Consider the following 21,464-nt stretch of genomic DNA (forward strand, 5'->3'; position numbering starts at 1 on the left):
AAACACACCACGTCCCCTACCCCTAGGAGCTTGTTGGAAACCACCACGACCTCTTTGACCAGATACACCATTAATACGCTGTAGCAAAACCGGGCAACTTTTCTTGGAATGACCTTCCTCTCTGCAGTAAGCACACTGATTAGGTCCTGGCAAGAATCGCGGAGCGAAAGACTCGGGCTTCTGTAACAATCTCTGAAACTGTGGGGGTTGCTGAAACTGAGGCTGATTCGGACGAGACGGATAAGCTTGCTGTAAAATAACTTTCGGCTTTAGGTCTCTAGTTTTCTTCTCTGCTTTATCCTTCTCATCTTTATCCCTATTCTCGTAATATTGTGCAGTAGCCAATATCTGGGCCGACGAAGAAACAGCCCAGGAACTCTCAGAGTCCTTTAACTTATTAGGAAGTTCGGGAAGTAAATTAAAGACAAATTTGTCCACGAACAACCTTTGACCACCTTCAGTGCTCATGTCCTGACTACTATGATCGATAAACGTTTCCTCAAACCTAGAAAAGAAATCAGACACACTCTCGTCTTTCTTTTGTTTGCATGCTGCTAACTTATCCCAATTCACTCGTAAAAGAGGCATCATAGTTTTCATTAAATTAATAATCCTACCAGGTAATTCTGCAACTAAGGGTTCAGGTTTGGCACCTGCTACCTGCCGACCATCTGCAGCAGCAATATTAACCCACGTATCTCCTAAGTCTGGCGCATGATCCTCATGACGGATCTTCGCCCACAAAGGGTGAGGAACTACATTACCCATCAACATATCTATGTCAGTTAAATTCATTATACAGGCATCAACTGTCTGAGACAACTCCTTGTAAAAACCAGCAGGATTTTTACGGGGATCAGGTAAGGTCTGCTTAAGAGCCAAGACCTCTGCTCTTTTCCAAGGGACATGTACCCACACTCGCTGAAAATGTGCCGGTACAGTCACAATACCCTGATTAAGATTAGCAACAACTTCCTCTCTCCATACAGGAGGAACCTCTCTCATAGGATGCTGCTTCATTTTCCTCCTAACAGAGGAATCAGGTTCATACAATGTCTGAGGCGGAAGCCTAGATCTGAAAGCAAGTATCATCTCTACGGCGTCTGCAACATCAGACTCCACTATCGTCCCTTTAGCAAATTCTAACAGGACATCAAGCACTTCCTGCGGAATCGGACCCAACTCATTATCTTCCCATTCCTGACGAAGAAAAGTACACATTACATCAAAAACATACCTTTGTTTAGGCGGCTCCCACTGAAACAAATATCCATAACTGCTTGCAAATTATACCTAGAAGCATTTAAAACCCATCTACGAGCCAATAGATCCAACACTGTCCGTTCTTCCGAACTAGGAAGCTGACTACGACTCTGCTTACGCTCCGAAACAGGGGTCATATTCAGTGACCCAAACAATGGAGACAAAAGATTAGCAACAGTCTCGGTCATTCGTTTTCGAGCAGAAGGAGAAGAAGCAGACATAAGGACAGGAGAATGAGTATTTTGAGGCAAGAGAGGCGTAGGGACAAAAGTAGCAGGAGTCGGAAATACAGAAATGGAAGGCACAGGAGTTTGAGGCAAAGCTGGTAGCAAAGCTGGCGACCCTAGAGGAGGTTGCGCAGTAGGAGGGAGAACCATCTGTAAAGCAACGGGTGGCTGAACAACAGCAGGGGGCTGAACAACCAAAGGTGCAACAACCGGGGGTAATGGAGGTGCAGTAGCACCCTGCACATAAGGGGGTGGCAATCTCAGTAAATGAGACATCAAAGGATCTTTTTCAGGATCTTCAATCACTTTTGGAGGAGAAGGTGGCAAGACCAGATAACATTTATCGATGGCCATGCAACGCTGTCTATCTGAGACTTCACTTGCACGCTCTTCTCCATCTTCTTTAAACTGCCTAGCAGCTTGTAATACTGACATATTCTTATCTTACCTATCTCTCTTTGCTTGCTTAATTTCTCGCTGTTTGGCTTCCTTACCCCAAAGGTGGAAAGAGTCAAACATCACCGGCCGGGCTTTCTTCTTAAATAACGCAACTTCCAAATTATCTAAAATATTTAATTCGAAACTACCATATTGGGGCCATCGTAAAACACCATCTTTCCTCGTATAGCGGACCCATATTTCGTTATAAGTGATAGGATCCACTCCGTGTTTTGAATAGAGCTCATAAGTCGGAGTTCCAACCGGAGGTATCGGACACGAATCCTCCAATCGGGAATCCCTGTTGCAACCACAACTAAACCATTTCCTAATTTTGCTAAGACCAGGCATCTTATAGCTCACTAATCTAGCTTCAAACTTCAAGGGGTTATCAACTATCGATACACTCGTAAATATATGAGCCCCTCAGCTTCGACTACTGCAATAACCGAATCAAAATCAAGAACCAAAACAAAGTTGTGGGAGCGACCCACTTATACTTAACCAAAATATCTGTCACGCCACCAGAAGACCGTCTATCGTCTCGCTTTACAAAGGATCAATCGAGGGTCCAAGACAGGGCGACAGTCAGGGCAGCAGTCCTTCGTAGCCGTCCGAAAGCAGGAAGCCTCGCAGAAAAGACATTCGGTCCACGTCGACATGCAGGGGTCAATGAAGTGGCGGCCTTCCTCCAGAATTTCCTCAAGTGGCTCCTCACGATCCTCGGGCTTGGACCGGTAGCGCTGAAGTCGCCCCACGTTGGGTGCCAACTGAAGAACCGGGTTTTTCAGAAACCAGCGGCGCCAGGGGCACGCCCAAAGTCTTCGGATTCACCTGTCTTGGTATACAGAGACACGGAATACTTCTAGGTGGGGTCAGAGATCAAATTTATTAGCTGCAGCTAGTAACAGTAATCCTAGCAATACAACACGGTGTACAACTCAGGAAACTGCTCAAATTCGTAGAGCAAAACATTACTTTTTATACATATTTTACCCATTATAAATGCACACCCACTGCGACAAATACTGACGAATGAAATACATTTTCCCACACATTATCACATTGCAAAAAGCTCGATTTACATTGTACCAACCCAGAAGTTAATTATTAGGAATGTCCCAAATTCAATTTCCACAAGCCAGAAAAACCCATAATTGAAAGCACTACCCATGTAATGAAAAGCCGTAAGGAAAGAAACAATTCAGATGCTGAATAGGATAAGATATGTGCAAGGAAACTAAAGTTAACGGTCTCCTGAACATTGATTGGCAATCTCAGACAAAGATCAGCTTGAGAAATTGGCTTTGCAAAAGGGTCAGTTTCAGGTGACGGGGTCAGCGTCCTGCAGTTCACTCACAAGTCAGAAAAGGCCTAGTTAATACGTACATGAACAACGAAGCCCATGCAACTTTGTTCGTTCGGTTACCTCCACAGCCTACGTGAGGGCAACACAAAAATGGCGTCACGAACAACTCAAACAAAATGGAGTCTGGTCCCGAGAATCACGGAACCTCAGGATGCGGATTAATCGCTGCGGTCAGAGAAATGACCCCCACCGAATTTGGATGGCGGGGGGGTCATCTGCGGAAGGCAAGACCGTCCGGCGCTTTTACGCCGCGAGACCGCGGCGGAAAAGCTCAACTATGGTGGCCATATTAGGATGCATGGGGAAACATGCTTTTCCACGGCGGGTTTTCCGCCGTGGAAAAGCATGTGGACTTTGGCATTTGGGGGCCCGTTGCGGGCCCCCAGGGTGTCGGGGGGTAGGGTGTGCACATGGGGGGTACCTATGGTACCCCCCAACATTTACACGCACAAAGCGACAGGCACCGTGCGGTGCCTGCCACTTTGTGCATGTAAATGTAACACATGCAGTTTTAGCACCCGCCGCAATGTTAAAATATACAGGATGTGACTGCCAGGGTGACGATCACATCCTAATTTGCACGGAGGGACTGCCGCTGCCCCTGCAGACGGTCCCTCCTCCTCTGGGGTGGTGGACGGACACAAGTCCGTCCGCCATTCTAATCGGTCCCTTAGTTGGTTGGCAGCACGCCTCCCACTGGTCATCAGTGATCGGGTGGCCTAGATCTGCCTCCCAGGCAGCACGTACAGTAGATTCATTGACCGGAATAAGCTCTATGCATGCTCTGTAATTTGTTTTAATCAGATGGGTCCCCACATCACTGTCTATTACTATGGACAGGGCGTTGAACGAGCTTGGTTCAGGGGGGCCCCAGGAATCTTGGCACGGAAGTTAGACTGAAGCCGGGCAAGTACAAATGTATCCATAAATGATGCATCAGGGAATTTCCCCTCGTCGGAGACTGAGAAAGCCTGTCCATCAATGTAAAGGTTACCTATGGTGGCCACGTCAACCCGAGATAGGGTACGCTGGACTATTCCCTTTCCAGTAATGGGAAACCAGCGGTGATTTGGTAGCGGTAGAATCGGGGAGTATTGGATCAGCGATCCCATATTCATGACCAGTTGTAGTCATGCCCAACTGGTAGTGGAGACAGTCTGAATATCTGAAGAGTCTCGGAGGTATCCCAGTGGCAACACCGCATTGAGTGTATCTGGCAGGACTAAGTCTACTTCAAGGCGTAAATAGGGGACCATAGCATCAGGGTGAAACTAGGCGTGCGCGTAGCTGCACTGAGCTACCAAATAATATATCTTTAGATTGGGGACTGCAAAGCCACCCCTGTGGTAGGCTAGTGTCATAATTTCCCAGCGGAGCCTTGGGTGTCTGCCCCCCAGGTTAGCCGTATAAGATGGGTGTTTATGGAGTGAAAGAAGTGATTTGGAAGCGAGATAGGTATATTATGAAATAGATAGAGAAATTTGGGCAAAACAACCATTTTAATCAATGCTATTCATAATTGAGAGTGGGAGTCTAAGCCATTTATCTACCTTCTGCTCCAGCGAGTGGATCGCCGTTCCGTAGTTAGATTGCAGGATTTCAGTGGTGTCTAAATGTATGTTGCTTCCCATATATTAGACCAAATCCGAGCACCACGTCAATGGGAATTCTCCCTCCCATCTGTGTCTACCCTGCATGAGGGGGAATATGACTGATTTATGCCAATTTATACCAAGGCCCGAGAAGCCTCCCAATCTAATGACCTCCTGGATTAGTGAGTCTAAATTGCCTTGTGGGTTCCGAACATATAAAATATTATCATCCGCGTATAGTGACATCAGTAACAGCCCAGTGTTAAATTGGATCCCTCTGTGTAGGTGACGTTCCTGAAAGTGACGAACAAGCGGGTCCATGGCAAGGATAAAAAGGAGGGGGGACAGGGGGCAGCCCTGCCTGGTACCCCGGGACAGAGAAAAAGACCGGGAGAGCGTGCCGTTTAAGCGCAGTCTAGCAGTTGGGGCCGAGTATAGCAGCGCCGTGAGCCTGATAAACCTGAAGGGCATACCCATCCTGTGCATGACAGCCCATAGGAATGGCCACTCAGAGAGTCAAATGCTTTCTCCTCGTCCAGCATGATGGCCGCGGCCGGTATGTCAGGGTTGATCCTGTGTAGGACTGCGAAGAGAGTACGGAGGTTTAGGGAGGTGGATCTATGGGGCACAAATCCCGACTGGGCAGGGGAAATAATGTTATCCATTAGCAGTGCAAGGTGCACTGAGATCATTTTCGCTTGTATTTTATAATCAAAATTTAATAGGTAAAGTGGTCTTTACGACCCACATTGCAGGATATCCTTGCCAGGTTTTGGTAATAATACGATCACTGCTTCTCGTAACGTAGGGGGTAATTGGTTCTGTTCTAGAGATTCATGGTAAACTTCTATGAGCTTTGGGGCCAGAATGTCTGTATAGCGCTTATAAATGTCACCTGAAAACCCATCTAGGCCAGGAGCACCATTCAGCACGTCTATCGTGTGAGTTATTTCATCTTTCGAAAAGGGCGCAGCAAGAAAATCTTCCATATATTTATCTAGCTACACCAGTGCGATTTCGTCAAAAGAGTCTTCGCATTCCATCTGGGTGCGCTTCTGCTTAGAAGTATAAAGGTGCTCATTATGTGACAGGAAGTCGTCCTGGATATCTGATGTGTCCATTAACATGACCCCAGAGGCGGACTGGAGCCCAGTGATGTGGGCTGCATAATACTAGGGTCTGAGTAGTTAAGCTAATGTGCGCTCCTGCCTCTCACACTCACCATACATGCGTGTAGTTGTGTATTTGCTGAGTAAGTGCACTTCTCTGTCAGCCGCCTCCCGAAATTCTAACAATAATGTTAACTGGTGCTGTGTGGCCTTGGCGGTATCTGATGTGCATTGCAACGAGGCATCTAATGCCAGTAGCTGCTGCTCAATGTTAGTGAGAGTGTAGTGTAAATCCTTCAGGACCCCGGCGTGTTTGGCTATGGCTATGCCTCTATTGTACGTCTTGAAGGCTTCCTATAATGTTGCCCAGGTGTCAACCGATCCCGTGTTTAGTTCAAAGTATTCATCGACGGCCTCCCTTATTTCTGATTCAAAGAGCTTGTCATCTGTGCTCCTGCCCCTCTGGTCTGGGAATGCGAAGCTTAAGCATTACCGGGGCGTGGACGGAGTAGGATCAATGGAGAATCTCACTTGTGGTGTGCCATGTGACTGGGCATGGGGAAAGCAGCCAAAAATCCAACCTGGTCCAAGTGTTGTAAGGGGCTGAGTAATGTGTGTATCCCGGGTCCGACGTGTTGCGAAGTCTCCAGATGTCGGAGAGCTGAAAGGACTCGGATGTGTCCAACAGCACCCGGCGGGCCCTGGGCTTAGGATCTGCTGTGCTGGAGGATCTATCAACAGTACGGTCGAGTAGTAAGTTAAAATCCCCATCCAGTAAAAAACTGCCAGAGCCCACTCTTGTGAGTGTGGTGTCTAAGTCTTGAAAAAACTCTGGATTATGAACATTTGGGGCATAAACACACGCTAGTGTAATCATGTGACCCACCAAACTGCCCACCACTATTATATATCACCCCTCCTGGTCTGTGTGGGAGCATGTCAAGGAGAATGGGAGCCACTTATGAATTAAGATAGCAGTACCTCTGCATAGGTGCCGTAGTAAGAGAAGTAGCGGTGCACGCCCCAACTTTTGGCATAGTGCGTGGAGTCTGACCAGGGCAAGTGTGTCTCCTGTAAAAAAGCTATGTCGACTTTATACCACTGTATGCAGGACTTGTTTATGTTTTTTCGGGTTATTGAGCCCCCTTACGTTCCAGGTCATGAGAACTAGATTTGAATGATCAGCTAATTGCAGATCCGTGGACTGCTGCGCCATGTAAAAATATACAAGTAAATCTTGACAAGCAGTGAGTAAATGCCATGTGTGGAGCTGGTGATGCAACAACTACTTACAAATCGGAACCCTTCCCTTCCCCCCACGCCCCTCCCAACCTTGCGACCCTGTTTGCAAGGCAACTGCCCATGTAACAAATAATCCAATGCATCCTGTGAACCACCTATCTGGAAATACAAGGATATCTACTCATGCATTATTATCAGCAAAAAACAACAGTGTGCTTTGCACCTGGGGGGGAGGCAACGCTCCAGCGTAGCCCCGCAAAACCAGCCCAGTGTAATAGAATAAATCAAAAAATTAAGCAACATATTTAAAGCAAACAACCGATGCATAATAAAACAGTGCATGCAACAATAATTTCCGAGCAACCAGAAGTCTCAACCATTTGAAAAGAGGTCCATGCTGACCACCAAGCCGCTGTGGGGTGGGCAAGTACCACCACAGTCATCGCTCTGTTGGATGTTAGAGTTCATGTAGGAGGCGCAGAAGGCTTTAGCCTCACCTAGAGTGTCAAAGATGCGGGGCCAACCGTTAACGTCCACCCTCAGTTGGGCCGGATACAGCATCCCATAGCGAAGGCTCAAATTTCGGAGCGTGGCCGTTACTCCATTGAACTTACGGCGGGCCTCCTGGACCATTACGGTGAAGTCTGGGAATAATGACCCTTTGGACCCCTGCCAGTTGAACACGCCACGCTCTCTGGCCAGCTATAGCGAATGTTCATAATGCGTGCTATGATAGGCCTGGGGGGCAGTCAGGGTTGGGCGGTGGCCCAAAGATCGATGTGCCCTTTCAACAAAAAACCCAGGGGTAAACTTCTCTTTGCCAACAATGTCTATTAGGAGTGACTCTACAGAGGTGTCGATTCTGCTCATGTTTGTTGAATCTGGGACCCCAGTAATGGGAAGGTTGTTGCGTCGGCCACGTGCCTCCAAATCTTCATTTTTAATTGCAACTTCTTTTTTAAAAAATTCCATGCATTCGAGTTTTTTTGAAGATCGTGCAGCCCCATCGTCAAGATCCAATATTCTTCCCTCTGCAGTGTCCAAGTGTCTGTCATGGATCTCCAGTTTTGCCCCAAAGGCATCAAGGTGTTTGTCCAGTGTATCAAATCTGTGATCGAGTGCCTTGAAACCCGCTCTGAGTTCCACAAGCATATCCGGATTGGAAGAACCTGTCTCCGGCATGGTGGAGGAAGCCTGGCCCCATTCGGCCATGGTGGCGCAGTGATTCTGTACTCCTTCTGATGCAACCGGGAATGTGAGCAGTCGCTGTTTAGGTCCTTCCTGCCAATAGCCGTGCGTCGCACACCAAATGAAACTGTCTCTACAGGCCGCGGCCTCTGGTCTCAGTAGTAGCATGTGATTGCTGCAGGTACCTCTGTGCAAGGCAACCGGCCCACAGTAGATTGTTGATACGAGGGGTCTCAGCCGGGGGGGCAGAAGAGGCTGAGTTGCGCACTTAGGGGGCCAGCACAGATGTGGGGGAGTCCTCCTCTGATGGTGGGGGCCCCAGGCATAGTGGGCCCAACCAGGCCCCAGCAGGCAGCTGAGTGAGAGGTCACGGCGTTATAGCCGTCACTGGGATCAGGAGGATCGTGCTGAGCTGTTCATTCGTGGCGTGGTGCGGGCTCACTAATATTATAAGGCTGCCATGATGGAAGTCCGAGGGCAGGGGGTGTCCCACCGTCTCCACTGCGCCCCTCCCCCATGGCCCGCTATGAATTCTGCGCCGGCCCGGAGGAGCTCGATGTCCCAGGTCCCGGTGTGTCTTAGCGCACAGCCACGCGGCTGCCTCCCTGAGCCCACCGGAGACCCTGACTCCTCCGAGGGCCTACGGGAGAATTGCTCGTGTGCATCTCCCCAGCAGGTGTATGCAGGGGGGTCCGGCAACAGCTTCAACAAAACTGGGACAAGGGGAGGAGGGCCAGCGAAGAATTCACTGCAACTCCTGTGCAGGCCAGGCGGTTTCCAGCAGGTTAGTGCAGAAGAAGGTGCCGCAGTCTGGAGGGTAGCTGTGCGAGTGTTCTGGCCGGCCACAGAACCAGGTCGCAGCCAGATCCGCCCCCTGTAAGATCGGAGCCGCTCTTCTCCGGTTCTGGACAGAATCCAGATCTTCAAGAGGTCATGATGTTCCCGGCATGTCAGCTGCTAATTAGGCTTTCAATGCGGATATAGTCAGATTTGTGCATGGTGACGATATTCAATGCCGTGGGGCCATCTTGGTCCGCGGCGTGGCCATGCCCCCTCAAATATCATCTTTTACCTATAAACACGGGTTGAGGGTTGTGAATGGCCTTTCCACTTCCGATTGCCAACTTCACCATACATATAAGAGGGCAAATAGTAAAACTAGAATAGATTACTTTCTGATTGATGTCCATCTATGGTCACTCTAACTCTAGTGGACAAATGGGTTATAGAAAGACACAATAGTGACCACAATGCTCTCTCTCTAGAACTCAAAGAAGCATCACGCTCACCCGAGCCACAAAAAGAACCCAAATCATTAAACTGTATTATTATCAGCAATAATAGGAAAAGGGTTAAATGGCCACGAATAGAGAATAGTGAAGAGACATTGGCACGCATTTACAGTGTAGTCAATGACTTCCTAGAGGTCCTAGAGGTTGATAAAGTGGAAGATCAAGTGAAGGTAGACACATTCAAAGCCATAGTTAACAATCTAAATAAATTAATTTATAAAGTCCAAGGTGGAAGGAGGAAGACCAAGAACAAAACAAATGAGTGGTTCAATGAAAACTGTAAATCAGCACGCCAAGCATTGATGGGAGCAATCAAGGCTGGCTTGGGAGATATGATAGCCATGAGAAGTAAGGCCTACAAAAACACACAAAATGAGGCTCACAGGAATTGGCATATAGGGCTATGGCAAGATCTACTAGCCGCAGCACACACTAATATTAGCAGAGAATTCTGGCACCTATTTGCGAAAGGATCATGGTTTCAGGTAATGGAAGAAGTTTTCCATATTCTCCCACAGACCTGGGAAGATTACTTCTCCAACCTGTATGTAGGGCCAGCGGACAATGGTGGTGTGTGTACTCCCGGGACCAGACAACGATTGCTTATTCTTTATCATAGATGAAACTCTGGATGTAATTGTACCCACGCAGTGGGGTAAAGCCCCTGGCATAGATCTGATCCCGGGGGATATCTATATATCAGAACCCCAAATATGGAGTGTTATTTTCAACTACACATATAATGCCATATTAAAAGGGGCAGAAATACCAGATCTCTGGCTAGGTGCCATGGTCAACCCCATCTACAAAGCCTTAAAGACATCGCCCAATAAGGAAGACAAGCACTCTACATCAGCTCTTTCGCTTCCTCCTTATCCTATGGAAATATGTTACAATCGGGAAGGGTGCCCTGTATGAGGTATTTGTAGACCTATTCTCTGCCTTCGACCTAGTGCCACAGAGGAAACTTTGGGCAGCCTTGAATAAATTAGGGATCCCAAATAATCTCCTTCAAATCATCGTGAGATTACACACAAACACTATGCCCAAATCAAATGGGGGGAAGGAAGGTGGGCTAATAAACCGGATAGGGGTGAGTCATGGAGTAAGGCAAAGGTGCGTTCTCACACCAACACTCTTTGCACTTTACATAAACTGCATGATTTCCACCCTAATAGGCTGTAAGAGCGATCCACCTAAACTTGCAGGCCAAGAGGTGCCTGCATTACTTTTTGCAGATGACACCCTGCTCATCTCACGAACACTGATGGGGCTCCAAAACCTAGTAGATAAGTTTGGGAGGGCCTACATAGACCATGGATTGGAAATTAACACCCAAAAAACGAAATTAATTGCTTTGAACCGTCCCAAGTCCTCTAAGCGCAACATTGTATTGGGCTCAACCATTATTGAAGAGGTGAAACTATTTGATTAACTTGGGCTGCGGTTCACAAATCCACTATCATGGTCACCACAACTAGTGAAAGGCCAGTAGTCCTTGCAGCACATAGAGATGGCTCTAATCAAAAAACGAAGGAAGTCAGTCTATAGAACACTGACCCCCGCAATCCAAGTATATCAAGCTAAGGGTCTAGGGGCTGTGCTCTACGGCACAGAATTGTGGGGACACATCCACCTAACTTCCATTGAAAAAATTGAAAATACTTTTATTAGATCTGTTCTGGAGCTTCCTAGTAACACCCCACTAACAACAATGCGCTTAGATTTGGACATGAAGAGTGTTGTCCATGCAATTTACTTATGGCCCTTAACTTTTTGGATGCGTATATGGGTAAATAAGTCCTCAATGCCAATGAAAGAATCAATACAAGAAATATTACTGCTGGACACTAAAGGTAGTGTCCAAGGGCTCAACCACATTAAGCAATGGCTGGGCAAACTTGGCATGAGAGACGTATGGTTAACACCAGGAAATATCCCAAAATAATTCTGTAAATCTTCTTAAAAAGAAATACTGGAGCCAAGTAGAGGACACCTGGTTAAAAGGGAACAGCGCAGGGGCACTGACAATCTCATTCTTAAACATAAAAGACAAAATGCAGCTAGAAGAATTCTTGGATAGAATAGAGCCAACACTGGCATAATCACTCTATTCAAACCTTAGATATGGCATCCTTCCGGTCAATAGTTTAGTTGGCTGCTGGATGAGTGTCGACGCCTCAACCAGTTGTCCTGGGTGTAAAGGTGTTCTTGAATCAGAAGTCAATTTCTTGTATTTCTGCGCCATGGATAAGCAAACAAGAAGGACCTGGCTAATCTCAATCTGTCGAATTCTGGGGCCAATCGCTTAGTAGAGATTGTCAAAATACTGAAAAGGAACTGCACTGAATATTTAATCTTTGGCCTGTCCAGATATTTTCTCAATGCATGGACGGCCCGAAGTAGAGCATTAAAAATCCCCGCAGAACTAGGGTCAGGGTAGTGATCATGCTGATTGCGTAGATGACTTAATCTGGGTAGGGACAAGCAATGGTTAAGGGACCGCAATATAAGAACTGTGAAATATATCAGGCTTCTACTAGTCTATGCACCCCTAGACATTCCATGACGTGATTTTAGCATGTGACGGCCTAAATAATTATGCTGCTATCTTGTTTTTGAAGACTATTCTGATGTTTTATGCATTTGTGAAGGGAATATTAATTTTAACCTTGACGTTTTATGTATTTGTGAAGGAAATATTAGTTTTAACTACGATTTTACTGTACATACTCTAATTTTAAAAATGATTGCTTAGAGTTGTGTGAGCATAAAGGCACCCGGCACTTTATTAATAGTTTTGTAAGTTCTATAGCAAATACAGAGAGCTACACTATGGCTTGCAGCCACATACCAAGAAACAGATAGCAGGCATTGCTATTGTGAATGAGGGACAATGAAATGATGTCAATTATAATCTGACACCACATCATCCAAGGCACATTTGTTGTGGAAATTGCTTCTCTTCTCCCTCTCCTTACTACCTGCTTGAAAATGCTTTGCCTAAATGTTTGTAAATTATGTGTTTTTATCGTTTTTTATAATGAAAATCAAATAAAGATATTTACTACTACACTTGACTGAAGCCTCTTCTTTGTACACAGGGAATGCGCTCCTATTTGCATTATGTCAGTCATTGTATACAAAAAAAGCATATTTTTTGGCTGTGATTCTATTAACATATAATCAAACTACTGTAAGCGTTAATTATTTGATATACCTGTGATAATAGTCTCCAAAGGCAGCTAAGAAACGGTCTTCAACTATCCCCTTTCACTTATTCAGAGCACATGATGAGCTCCACGAACTTCAATGTTGGTAAGGAAAGCTGCGCCATGTAAGTTTTCTAATATAGCTTTATAGCCCGCCGTCGGGGGATAACGGCCATTAAAGCCCCGCTCCAGCGTTAAAGGCCTGAGCCGAAGGCCAAGTCCTTTAACAAAAGAGCGGGACTTTAATGGCCGGTATAACTCAGCTACGAAGGGATTTAAGGCTATTAGAACATTCTGCCACTAGAGGGCAGAATGTTCTAACAAATAAAACAAAGGCCTCTCGGAGCCGGAGGGGGTATAAATCCCTCAGGCTCCAAGAGGCCTTTGTTTACAGTTACAGGCTTTTACCGGCCTGTAGAAGCACAGAGGCTATCACAGCACTAATCTGCTCTCCTACCATTGTGGACTCTGCTAAATCCCTAGCAATTACCTTAGACGGCATCCTGAACATGCGGGGCCATATCAACACGATGGTCAACACTGCCAGATTTCATTTGATCTACCTAAGAAACCTGAAACCTTTCCTCGACCCCCCAGATCTAAAATCGGCAATTCAGGCTCTAGTCATCTCTAGGCTAGAATATGGTTGCTCCACCCTCGCAGGCCTACCCAAGACCTCCTTGGCACCCTTGAAAGCCTGCCTCAACACCGCCGCCAGACTTCTAACTGGCTCTAAGAAGTTCGACCATATCTCGCCCCACCTTAAAGCTCTGAACTGGCTTCCTCTTGAGGCCAGAATCCAATTTAAGCTGGCTTGCATCACCCACAAGGCTCTCTACTCCAAGTCCCCTGCTTTTCTTGCACAGAAACTTGTTTTATCCGGAGTCGCCAGAAACTCCCGGTCCACCTGAGCCCTTTTGCTCCAACCTGCACGCTTCAAGAAAAAAGAATGTATAATCGGGCTTTCTATGGGGCTGCACAAAGAATATGGAACTCACTCCCATCCGCCATCAGAAGAATACCGTCTCTAGCTCACTTCAAAAAGGAGGCCAAAACTTTCCTAATGGGCAAATTCCTCTCCTAATGCTCACATTACTTTCACCTCGGTAACCTGACTTTACCTATTGTTACGGCATTATCCCTTGGCCCCATCTCCTTATGTTACCCACCCGGCTCTTCCGAACAATCATCCAGGGTGCTGTGACTGCTTTTCTAGCTTATTGTATCATTTTGTTCCTTTCCCAAAAGGTAGTCGGATATTATGATTGTTTGTCTTGCCATATACTGTATCTTTCTATTTGTTCCCTATCCCTTCTGCTCTCCTCCCCCTTTGTCCTGTTATCCCACCCGATACTACTGTAAAGCGCTCTGATACCCTCACGGGTCTGGTTCGCGCTCTATAAAACACTAAATAAATATAAATAAATAAATAAATAAATAAATAAATAAATAAATAAATAAATAAAATAAATTGTACTCAATGGAGTGCTCCACATTCCAATGAATCTTAACTCAAAACCTATGGGTATTGGCCCGTCATAGAAATGCAGTTCAATTTACGGTGGGCAATGTAGTCTTAACTACATTTTCTATGGTATAGAAAATAGGGGATCTCTACAAAACAATAGGAGAGTTTTGTTACTTTTTCTGAAGCTACTGAGACCCAGACTTACTATTAAATAGTGCTGGCAGTCGCATAGGTTTAAACAGTAGAGCCGATCAACTTTTGGCTGGAAAAGGATTTTTTGCACTGAACATTGAAGCAAGTGCAATGTAGTGGTGGCTAGCACCCTAAATATTTTGTGGGCAATCACTGACCAGCAGTGCCTGGACAGCGCCAAAGGAATCAGTTATGGCTCGTTATAAACAGAGTTTTTAACGAACCACGACTGAGAATTCTGGCGTTGAGGTTGAAGGCAGTACGTGTCTTACAGTGCATCAGTGGGTTAAGAACAATAAAATAAAAATGTACTCACCCACTGCATGTGCTGGCTAGTCTCCAGTCCTCCTGCTTCAGTCCCTCGCGCTGGTCTGGTCTGCAAGCTGCAGCAGTTCTCCAAATCAATCTGAAAGCTGCTTTCATGCTGCTGATAATGTTAGCAACATGAGAGCAGTGCCAGGATTGGCTGGAGCAGGCTGCCTCGATTCTCCTGTAGGCACTGGGGGCCTGTGTCTGCTCTCCACCTAGCTGTCTTAGACAGCTAGGTGGAATAGCAGGTGGAATAATCACTGCTAAACTCTAAGATCTTTTTTATCTTACCTGAGAACTACTCAGATAGTTTATTGCAAAACTATTGAATGATCAATAGTTTGGGCAGGATAAGACGGTGGGGAGTTATTTACAGATAGTGCCTCCTTTGAGGCATTACTTGCTTTTAAAATTCTATAGCATAATAATTACCTTTCAAACAATGACTAAAGAATGAGCAGTAATCAAAAAACAATTAAGATTATTCACTTCCATCTTAGCTACATTGTCTTGTTGGAAAAAGAACTGGTGCAATCACTGCATCCCAGGATAATCCACTTTGTTGGGCTCAGCCTAACACAGTTTTCTTCCACCTCTGCCACTTCCATATATACCAAGATAGATTAAAGGTGACACAGACAAGCTGTGAGCTATTTAAAATGCCACCCATCTCAATACTTTTGCAAAAGGCTAGAGGGTCAACCAAAATGGCATTTGTTCAGGGCTCCACACCAAGTGGAATAAATGGGCTGATGAGTACTCCCCATCGGGGCAATAGGCCAGCCTATTGTTTAGACAGAACAAAACTAAACACTAAAACAAAAAACATAAATTTATCAGCCCTGTTACTAAATAAATATCACAGCTAAAGTGCAATGTGCAGAAAAAATCCTCAAAGAATAACCTTATTGAAGGGAAATGTCAGCTACTGCCCTCCTGCGTACGCTGAAATAAGCCAAAGTTGATAATTGCTGTTACATCTTCTCTGGAGTGCATTTGATGGATTACTGTGAGGATTCAACAGAAAAAGTGCAGGGGTTGGAGAATAGGTCATGGCAGAAGTAAGAAAGAGCAAGCCAGTTGGATGGCATGGAAAGTTTGGAACAGCCTCAGGCCGTGCAGGTAAGAGCGGTGGGACCTGGTGTGGGAGGGGGGGGTGCAACAGATGATGGCAAGGGAAAATTAATTATTTATTTAATATTTCCTCGTCATCGTCAGTCGAAATTCCTCCTCATTGGGCCCCACCATTCTTACCTGCATGGGCTGTGGCTGGTTTGGAATACCAGTTTATGGAGAGTGGGGTTAAAAAGGTGGATGGCAAAGTGAGAGTCAGATCACGAGAGCAAGCATTTGCAGGGCAGCATAAGAAACACTAGTAACAAGACCATGTTGACTCTCAACTTTCTTTGTTCCATGGTTCCTGATGGTGTCAATTTGCACACATGTTTTGGTATTTTCCTTCTCTTCTCCATCGCCATTTCAGCAGTTTTCTCATTTTCACACCTCTAATGCTTAATGCACCTTACTGAAAGATTCCTGGGACAGCCTTCCAAAAAAAGTGCAACCCAATTTGCCAGCTCACTTTATCCGGTCCAGCCCACACAACTTCCTGGCAGCAACTGCCGATTCCCACACATTCCATGTTCCACGCAGGGAACTCCCACGAGAAAGGAACGACCACGAGCGGAATCCCAACACAACCCCCTTCCTTCACATGGCAAAATAACATATAACAATGAAGAATAAAACAAAGATGAAAGAATCTAAAGTACAAATGCAAAGGACAGTAAAAAAAATGCAAAATGGAGAGAAACAAAACAAAATTCAATGCATGATATAATCCAAGAACTTAGCAGGGGTGACTTTCAACCTGGGGGAAATTTCACTACTAGGAGTACGTTCTGAATGGACACCCATTCCAGGATGAACTTCCGTGTAGGAAGTGTGACCGGATTGGGCACCCATCTTTTTACATACACAGCTTTGATTTCTGGTGCCAGATAGCACATTTATTCCAGGTTTCCCCATTCTCCAACACCACCACATGATCTTTCACCTCCTTCACTCTTACTGGAGCTGAGAACCGAGAAGCCCCCTTGCGAAGAAAGCCAGTTTTTTTGGTCCTCACCCAATCACCAACACAAACAGGCGAAACCCTGACACAATTGGTTCCTTACTTTCACTGTACAGCTGCCCAGACATCAGCCACTCTGCCCAATTTACACTGATCAATCTACTTCCTGGACATCCAGTTCTTCTTTAACTTGGAACCCTAAGTAGGGTGAAAGGAAACATGCCAGTGCTAATGTGAGGAGTGTTCCTTACCACCCATACCATCGCCACCCTCCAGTGCAAGCCATTAACCCAAGCTAATTGTAACTGATCTTTGATAACCCGGTTCACACATTCAACGGGACCATTGCTGCGAGGGTGGTAGAGAGAAGTGAGAATATGCTTGATGCCAATCAAGACCAACGCATACTTAGGAGAATTTCCAGTGACCCCAAAAGGCCCAAACACATTAAAAGCCAGTTTGCACCAAGATAAGTTCTTAACAGCAATGGGATCAATGGCAGAGGGATAAGTCACCTGGGTTTCGTCGCTCAGAATACATGCACAGCAGTTCCGAATTTAATGTTCAATGGACCTGTCCAGGCCCGGCCACCAGAATTCGTCCCTCACCATGAGCTTCATGGGGCAAATACCAAGATGACCTTCGTGAGCCAGATCCAAAATCTTCTTGCGCATGCACACAGGAACTACCAATAAGCCCCCCCCTCCGCAAGATCCCATCAACTACGGATAGCTCCTCGCCAACTCTTTTGAATGGAATCAATTCAGAAGCCAAATCCTTATTATTGGGCTAACTATGAACCACACAGTCAGCCACCATTTTGATTTCAAATTCTTCTGACACAGCCTGAAACCATTCAAGCTCAGAAAGAACACCCCTAACAGCAAATACCGCAGCACCAACGGCACACATCATTTCCAGATCATTCGTAATAGTGTTGCTAACACTCTCCATGAGGGGCAACCTGGAAAAACAAATAGCAACATGAATTTTCACTCCCTCTAGGCGATAATTAAATTCAGGCAATCTGTACTGCCACTTAGCTATACATGGAGTGGCCCTACCACCACCTTTGGTAGTAAAAAGATCCATCAAGGGCTTATGATCAGTTCTAAGAATGAATTCATTCCCCCACAAGAAGTTCTGGAAGTGCTGCACATCCCACCAAAGAGCCAGGGCCTCTTTCTTAATAGTAGAATAAGTGTTTTTCACCCGAAGTGTTCTGGAGGCAAATGCAATGGTCTCTTCACTGCTGTCACATCTCTTCTGCATGAGAACAGCTCCCAAACCAACATTACTGGCATCAGTAGTAACAATGGACAGATTGTTGATGGTAAACAACTTGAGGGGATGTGCCCGCATAATTACTTTCTTCAGAAACTTGAAATAATAGTCACACTCATCAGCCCACACATACCTGGCATTTTTCCTTTGGAGTTCATGCAAACCCACTGTTTTATCTGAAAAGTTGCTCACAAATTTGGCGTAATATTCTACCAGCCGTAGGAAGGAGCGAAGTTGGTCCGTGTTCACTGGTTCAGGTGCATTCTGAATGACATCCAAAATGTTTACCTTGGGTTTCACCCCACTACCAGAAATGTGATGACCAAGGTAATCCACCTTCTCTTGAAAGAACTTGCATTTGTCCTCCCTCAGGGTCAACCGACATGACCTAACAATCTCCAGCACCTGATTGACTCTGCTGTTGTGTTCCAATTCAATTTAGCCATGAATGAGAATGTTGTGTTGGAAAAATACGACTCCCATAGAGTTCTTAAATAAATTCCCCATAAGGCGCTGGAACACTGATGAAGCCGATACCAGACCAAACGGATATCAAATGTAACGAAAAGCGTCCTTGGGTGTTACAAAAGAAGTGGGGTGTCTGGAGTCCTTGCTCAGTTTGACCTGGTGGTAAGCTGAGGAAATGTCAAGCGAGGAGAAATACTTGGCACCATCCAAGGTTACCAGAATTTCATTGATGTTGGGCAGGGGCTGGAGATCCACCCAGATGTTAGAGGTGAGATCGAGCAAATCCATATTCATCCTGCGGGACTTGTACACCTTGCATGCCAAAACTGTGGGAGCCAACCACTGGGACCCTTCAATGGGTTCAATCACACCCATGGCACACAAACGTTCAAGCTCCTGATTAAGTGCGTTGTGCAGGCTCACTGGTACCTTACGCACATTATGTGTAACAGCCTTTGTACCATCCTTGAGAATGATACGGTGCTGAAAACCTTTCAGTTTCCCTAAATTGTTACTAAAAACCTCAAGATACTTTTGAATCCATTCATCACCAGATAGACTTTCAACAGTAGCTGTGTGATGAGGGATAACTGATGGAGGATTGCCGTAAAACTGTTTTGCCTCACGTCCTGACAAATTCAGAATGATCACATGTTCCTCTTGCTCCTACCACCCCAACAAATTCGCACCATCCTTCACAATGTACACAGTTCCAGAAGCAAGGTCTCCCCTGAATTCTAAATTGCTGTCATATTTACCAAGGACTTCCACCCTTTTACCACCATAAGCACAGATTCTTATGCTAGACTAGTGCAATTAGATGCCATCCATCCCATCAAAGTCTTTGTCATTGATGAGGGTGAACGGGGAACCAGAATCCGCTAAAAAGCTCACATTCATGCCATTCACACAGATCACACAAACAGAAGATTTCCTTTTGTGCGACTAAGTCATGGAAGCTATTTCGACAACACCCTCTGACTGCAAATATGAAGACAGCATTAGCAAAACATTGTTCTCACTTTCCTTCCCAGAATCAACAAAATCTTCTTTGATGGTTTTGACAGTTTGCATAGAACCTCTGTGCAACCCAGTAGCCTAGCATACATGTGCAAAACGCCCTTTCTTGCCACATTTGAAACAAGTTTGATTTAACGCAAAAGAAACTTGACATTCCCTAGATGCAATCTGCTCCCACAGCGGAAGCATGAGATTTCTGTTTTCTCAGATTTGGATAATCCAGATGCAGGTGCTGGCTTACGAGCGGAATTTACATTTGTCCCCTTAATCGGTTTGACTTCATACTAAGCAGCTTTATTCTGCTAGATTGCACAGTTCAACTCATTTCCTTCATACAGAACTGTGGATGTTCAATGTTCCTAGCTAGGATGAGAGCAGTCTCCAGGTCTGGGTCTTCAGATGATATTTTTGCTTGAATCTTCCTGTTGCATGTGCGTTCAATCAGCTAATCTTGAACAATCTCATCTCTAAACTCTCTATAGTTGCAAGTTGCAGCAAGGGTTCTGAATGCAGCGACAAAATCGTCAATGGGCTCGCCAGGAATCTGAGCACATTGCAAAAACATGTCGCATTCCAGCACAATATTTTTCCTAGGGTCAACCCTTCTGTCCAGAGTTTTGATAAAATATTCATAGTCATTAATTATTAAGGAATCACCATCATCTTCACCACTTACATGGGCACTTACTAGTTCCAGGGGTAATGTTTTGAAGATGTTTCTACCTTCAAACCCAAATTATAGATCATCAACGCTTTTTTTTAATTTGAGGTAAAAGTGTCACAATCCATGTCTTCAAGGTAGGCTTCAAATGTGCCCTTTTACTGTTGCCAATTGGGTGGAGGAGTGCCAGGTGATTGCAAAAAGGGTGGTGGTGCAAATACATGATCCATTGGGTGGCCTTGTGTGGGTGAGTTGCTGCCCCAACACAACGCAGTTTAAACCATTAGTAAAGTTGAATGCAGCAGTGCATGTAGAGTTTAGCGCTGCGAATGGTGAGAATCAGTGCCACTAAAATATGCACACACATGGAGGAAACAGGTGTGCACATCACTGATGTGCAAGAACACCCCCAGAAATAACCAGAATTAAAACGGCAACAGTTACGAGGTGAGCAAAAATGACCACTGAGAAATACATGTGCCAGAAAGAAATTGGTGTGCACATCACCGATATGCAAGAATGCCCACAGGAACATCAGCATGTGAGCAAAACAAGACTATAGGTGTGCATGTCACTAACGTGCAAATTTATCATAAACACACACATGTACTGTAAGAAAAATGGTCTGCGCATTACCGATTAAATTGGCCCCAGAGAAATACACTGCATAAAATGCCAGTTAAGAAATTACAGTGAAAGGTGTGTGCATCACCGTGTGTGAGGGTGATCTGACAGGGGGCATAAAAGGGTTGTGTGAAGCTCACTCAGTGGGGCAAACAAGTTTGTCATCTTCTTGTGACATTCCAATGTGAAGCCTCTCAGCTTACCGCAGCCTATTCAGACACATCACAAGAGGACCCCACAAGCACGTTGCGTGGAAGCTGCTGCGCCCACAGCAGGCGCGCAATTATCTCGGACTCCGATGACACTTCTGCATATGGTTGTGAGGCAACCAAGCTTGACAGGATTTTCCCAACGAAGGCCAACAACCACAGACAAACGCTGGCAAACCGCACAACAGTGTGACAACCCAATGAAGGAGCAGGGCGTCCGTGG

Source organism: Lissotriton helveticus, chromosome 3_1, assembly GCF_964261635.1.
Source record: "Lissotriton helveticus chromosome 3_1, aLisHel1.1, whole genome shotgun sequence".
NCBI classification, from domain to species: domain Eukaryota; kingdom Metazoa; phylum Chordata; class Amphibia; order Caudata; family Salamandridae; genus Lissotriton; species Lissotriton helveticus.